The following is a 6,000-nucleotide window of genomic DNA, read 5'->3' as shown; positions in this document are numbered from 1 at the left end:
GTCCTGTGCTTGCTAACATGGTGATTCTGATACGGAGTTACTTGCTTTCTCCATGGCACTGAAGTCAGGCACATTATGGACATACATGGCATCAAGAAAGTCACATATATTCCAATTTCTACATAAAATACATCTTTTATAACACAATCAGACTTTTCAAACGTGCACATTGAATATTATCCTGTATTATCGATCCACGTTTGGTGAGATTTCGCTGAGACATAGCCCAAATATTATTCTTGGTAGAAACATTTCAAATACCCTACACCACGGTTGTTAAAGATTTGAGGAGATATTAATATTCTGAACTTCAAAACCCCTTATTTGATCATCAACATTCTCCTCCTCAGTGAGGGGTATTACAGATCAACTCAATGTGAAATACAGACTAAATATGTTAACAGCATACACAAACTTTCTTTTAACACACACTTATTAAACAATTAGGGATCAGCAACCTCTGGGATTGGGTCTGAAAATAATGCATTGACACAGACTAGGGCAGGAAAACTGGGATATGTCCACTTGGACAGGGAGACAATGGAACACAAGACACACTGAACTGACAGAAATGGCTGGAGGTTGCATGACCCAACACCTCCACTGAAGACTTGCCTTGGAGAAAGTCAACAGATTGTGGTGTGCAAACCACAGCTCTGAGTCCATGTAAGTAGGACTACTGCACTATGCAAAAACTGCATAACTTAATTAGATTGAGTTGCTAATTATGAAAGTGCTTTAACACACGTATAATAGCTTGATGGTACCTTGCGATTGTCATCCTCAAGTACGTGACGGACAGCATCCAGATAAAAGGCTCCTTCTGAATCTATTAAATAAAGCCATACACCAAATGTTCATAACACATATATATTGACTTTGTCTAGTAAGATCAAGATTAATACATAAGTAGTAAAGTTTCCACTATCAACTGTGATTACCACCCTGAGGGTCTTCTCTTTCAGTTTTGGTTTGTGAGTCTCTTACTGTGAGCCACATGGGGCTATCAATGCCTTCCTGTTTTGCTGTGCATGTCTGTGTCATCATGTACCACTGAGCGTGTCTGTGTCGACCTGCTCCATATTTTATTTCCCTTTTTGCTCCTGTCCAGTGTCTATGTCAGGATCGGTTTTCACAGTGTCCCTGTCCCATTAATGGCTCACAATGGGAACAATTAACCGAAAAGAAAACAGTGGCACTCCTTTATTTCTTCACCATGATTCACATAATTGAAGTTGATGTAAGCAAGGCTTTATTCATAAATTGCAGTGCTCTACCAGGAAAAGTTGGCAGTTAATGTAGCTGAAGAATATAAAATTGAAGTATTTTGCTTATAGCTGCACCATGTTGGACAAGTAAGGGAGTAAGTTGGGAATACAACTTAGGGCTCCGGATTCTATGACAAGCATTATATCCCTTTAACTATTTTCCCTGCCTAAATTACACACTGCCACCCACCCACTGACAGTCTTACCAGTTTCCGAAAGGAGCTTGCAGAGCAGCTGTAATGTTGTGGCACGGGACTCTGCACCTATCTGCATCAAGCTACTTTCAAAATATTTATGGACCTCACTAGAGTGAGAATGGGCTGAAAGAGTAAAGTGAAAAGAAAAAATAGACATAATTGAAAAATTACACAACATAAAATTATGCAAGAAGGAACTCAACGCTGGGGAGCAGCCCATCAAGGCCATTCTTCAACGCATGTCCAGGAGGTATGTTATCAATGGTCTGCAACATTTAATGATGATCTTACGAGCACATGGTACTCATGTGACTACTATAGCTGTATATAGTAAACTGGGCACCATATTCCAGTAGCACGCCAACCAATGTACTGGGGGGGAGATAAATACTGAAGCAATAGTAGCTTTTAAGACAATCAAGTTACGTGCAGGGCAGTGTACAGAAATTAATGTTACAGAGGACCTGATCCCTAGTAAAGGCCAATATATACTTGCATTATCACAAATATATACATACATACATTTATGACCAACTCACCCAGTGACAGGATAATAGCCGTGGACAACTTGAGTGGCTCTTCTGTTTCATCGGAAACCCCACTTGAGGGTGTGCAGATCTGCCAATAACAAAGCCATAATAAATAATAATAGAAGCTAGGCTATCTGAAAGCCAATCCCATACATCCAGACAGCAAATAACTTCCAGTGGGGGAATGACAGCATAGGAGTTTGTCAGGACTTGTGGGACCATGATCCATACCACGCTACAGAAAAATTAATTGTGTGGAATACAGCATATTCAGGGTGCCCGATATTGGTGGAAGTGCAAATTCTCAGTTACCACTCTAAGATGGATGCCTTAGTTTCCTATGGTTTTTGGATAGTTTGTAGACTCAGAAGTCTGGCGAGATTGCCGAAGGTAGTGGTACTTAATGCTTTTAACAAAGCTGGCACTAGTGGCGGCTATTCAACGTAATCAAGACGAAGGCTGTTGTTACACTTCATCTTGGTTTATCTCTGGGGACGGTAAAGCTGTTCCCCTTTTGCGTCCTACGGTGTCTGGCCAGCATAGTGGGTTGCATGCTTTTCAGAGCAGGCCTTTTTTGCTTCATTTTTTGCCCATTTTACGTCCCAGGTCTCTAGTCAGCAGAGTGGGGAGCGAGTGTTTCTGTCGGTGGCTTCATTAGGGTCTTTTTCTGTTCTCACCGCCACTTGCTGTTTCTGCTGTACCAATTAATTTTTTTTCTTTACCGGCATTCAGTTCTCATACTTTGGTCCTCATCAGAGATGCTTGTTTCCCATTCATTCCAGATTCCACGTGCCAGCATTGCTATTTGGAATTTCATGCTTATGGCCGTCAAGTTGTGCACCTGTTTTCAGAGGGCCTTCTTATTTGTGGACTGGAGTCTTGAATGCTTCAAGTTTGGATTGTAAGGATATTCCAGAAATGTTGTGTATTTGGATTATTTGAACTAAATTGTGGGGTAGTTTCTGCACATATTGACTTTAGGAACCTTAGCGGGAAAATACTGATTTTCCTTTGATTCATGGCATTAATCAAATGTATATGATATAGACATATTATTATTAAATATATAGATTTAAGATTGGGTGTACTGTTGTTGGGAAACTCATGAAGAGTCCAGTATATGTTATATGGTAAAGTCTAACTGGACAATTGAACCTCCGAGATAAGCTTTGTTAGTATTATGTCTCTGTTGTAAACCATTGTTATTGGGTACAGCTTTTTCTTTCAGGTCTCCATCCTTGGTGTTCCCCCTGGGTCCCATCCCTTCCCTTTCCCTGTCACTCTGTTCCTCTGTTACCTATTATCAGAGCCAGAGCTGCCGAGAGGCAGACTTATGGGTGGTTCTTGCAGAGGAACTCTCAACACTGACAGATTTATATCCCTTGTCTTCTTTCTTTGCATCCTAGAAGCAAATTGGTTCATATAGGATTTTTATGGATTATAATTTAATATTTTATGCAAGAGAGTTCCCAAATGTTGCCCTTTAAAAACACTCCTACTATAAATTGGATTAAGGTAGAAACTTTATTTGTTACAATATGTTACACAGGAAATATCTGTTGCCTCCCACTGAAATACTTTGTTTGTCCTCATGTATATACTTACCAGGTGATGCAAGACGGCAAGCACGGTTGGCACAGTTCCATTCAGCGCTCTGCAACTCTTAGTAACAGCTGCCTTGATGCATAACTCAAGGGTCTGCAAGGAGATAAGAAAATTGAGATGAGGCCAAAGGGCAGTTTGTGCAAATGATGATGGTCAGTGGTGAATTACAAACTTCAAAGTGTAAATTCTGTCTGAATGCAAGAGTGGGTTGGTGTGCGAATGAGCTCTTTTGTGTACTAATTCTAAATACATATGACCACAAGTAGATTTTGACAGATGACCGTGCTTATGTCTAATTTTTTCTTTCCTGGTTGTTCTGTTTTCTTGACTCACAGTGCCTTAAGATCTCTCAGATTCACGTAGTGATTTCTGTAGAGGTTATCTGTTGGAGTCAGATGTTGGATTTTAGTCCATCAAGGAACCAGAAGAGAACATGTTCAGCATTTAACCGGGGCATGACCTAACACATGTAGCCTAGACTCACTTGCCATCGTAGGCCCTGTGTTCTTAGCCACTGTTGATGATGGCCCTTGCCATGGTTGTCCTCGTTCTCTTGGTGGTTCTAGTTCTCTTGGTTGTCTGCTACTCCTTCTTCTTATGGCACTGTCTAGATCCTCTTGGCCATCTTAGTCCCTTCCTTCATGGCCTTGGTCTTCCTGCTCCTGGTCTTCCTGCTGGTCTTGGTCTTAATGGTACCCATCAGTTTTGTTGATCTCTCTTTCCTTTTCAAATCATCATTCTGCATTTGTTTTTCCTGTCCCTAGTTCTCCTGATGCGTGTCCCGTTGTGATTCCCTTGATAGTTGTATCCTCTTGGTGGACTTGGTAATCCTAGTGTTCCTGATCTTCCTGGTTGCCCTGGTCCCTCTACTCCTCTTGGTCATTCTCCTCTTCCTGGTTTTCCACCTATAGATTTTCCTCTTCATGCTCCTGGTTTAAAAGGTCTTCCTTTTCATAGTTCTCCTAATCTTCGTATTGATTTTCATGTTCTCCTTTTTCTAGGTCTCTTCCTCCTGATCATCCTCTTATTCTTCTTTCCCTTCTGTCAACTCATATTTTCCTCAAAATCATCCTACTAGGCTTCATCTACATATTCTTGGTCCTGGTCTCTAGGTATTGGTCATAGGCCATAAGTAGCCCTTATCCTCCTGAGATCCTACTTCTGTTAAAAGGATTATCTTTACCATGGTGCTTATTGCTGTGTCCCTCCTAGTTGTTCTTCTGGTGCTCTTGCCCTGGTGTTCTCCAATCTTTTTATTCTTCTGGTCCCAGTCCTGCTGGCCCTCATGATCTTCATTGTCCTTATGTTCATGGTCCAGCTAATCTTGGTCATCCTCTTCCAAGGTCCTCTGGATCCTCTGGTGCTGTTACTCCTAGCAATCCTGGTGTTGGCCTTCAGGTTTTTCATGGTGGTCATGGTGGTGGCTGCTGTTCTGGACCTCCTAGCCTCCGCTTTCTCTTCATGGTCTTCTTCCTCTTACTGGTCTCCCTCCTCCTGGTTTTCCTCCTTATTTTCCTAGTCCTCTTAGAAATCCTTTTCCTATTCTTCCTGGTCTTGATCCTCTTGGTTTTCCTAGTTCTTGGACATGGTATTGGTCCCCTGTTGGTTTAAGTTTTCCAAATCCTCTGGTGGTCCTGGAGTTTCTAAACTTCTTGGCTGTCCTGGACCCTCACCTCCCATTCTACTCATCCTCATGGCCATCTTCCTCCTCCTCATTCTGTGTAGGGTCTTCACAGTGGTGTAGGTTCTCCATGTTGACCTGCCCATCTTCTTCCTTCTTGTTCTGGTGGTACTGGTCCTCCTGATGACCCTCCCTTTCCACTTGCACATCCTTCTTCTCCATTCCATTCCATTCCAAAGTAGCTTTATTCGAAGTATACTCATAAAAGCACAAAACAAACAACATTTAGATACAGTTAAAAATGCCTTGGCTGGATAGTTAAAAATGTTTGATAAAACTTAGATCTCAGAGCAAATGGACGAGATAAAAGTTACACCCAGTTAAAATAATCAATCACATGCAGTGGCCAGGCTAGGGAAGTTCAAATTAATGCTCACTAAAGAATTACCCAGATTTAGGTTTCAGCCTTATAGCCCACGCCCATCCTAGGTATTTGGCTACCGCTATTGTGATAAATGGTAAAGTGTTGGTGCGCATAAGCCTTTACGCTTCAGCACTCCTAAATGTGCAAAGTAGGTTGCACACTGGAGCCAGCCAAACTCGCCTAGGGAGTGCATAGGCGGGACAGGCAAAAAGCACGTGGGCAACTGTTTCGCTATGACTCCCACAGTCAGGACAGATGTTATCACTTGTGGGAGTCCACCTGGACATAAGGGACTTTAAAGGTAAGGAGCCTGCCCTGAGTTGGAAGTAAAGCTTCCTATCTCTCGGCCTGGTGA

The 6,000-nt window shown here is 42.0% G+C and overlaps 1 long non-coding RNA gene across 1 annotated transcript; it reads right to left on the bottom strand.

The window, feature by feature from the left end:
• Positions 1-309: 309 nt before the first annotated feature.
• LOC144798902 (uncharacterized) lies at positions 310-3,759 on the bottom strand. Its single transcript, XR_013603694.1, has 4 exons — positions 3,601-3,759; positions 2,005-2,083; positions 1,475-1,588; positions 310-829 (listed from the first exon to the last, which is right to left on the bottom strand). It is a non-coding gene; the product is annotated as an uncharacterized LOC144798902 (long non-coding RNA).
• Positions 3,760-6,000: the final 2,241 nt, after the last annotated feature.

This window comes from Lissotriton helveticus, chromosome 12, assembly GCF_964261635.1.
Source record: "Lissotriton helveticus chromosome 12, aLisHel1.1, whole genome shotgun sequence".
In the NCBI taxonomy this organism is placed as follows: domain Eukaryota; kingdom Metazoa; phylum Chordata; class Amphibia; order Caudata; family Salamandridae; genus Lissotriton; species Lissotriton helveticus.
Note: the sequence above shows the minus strand (reverse complement) of the source record. Positions and strands in the feature narration are given on the sequence as shown.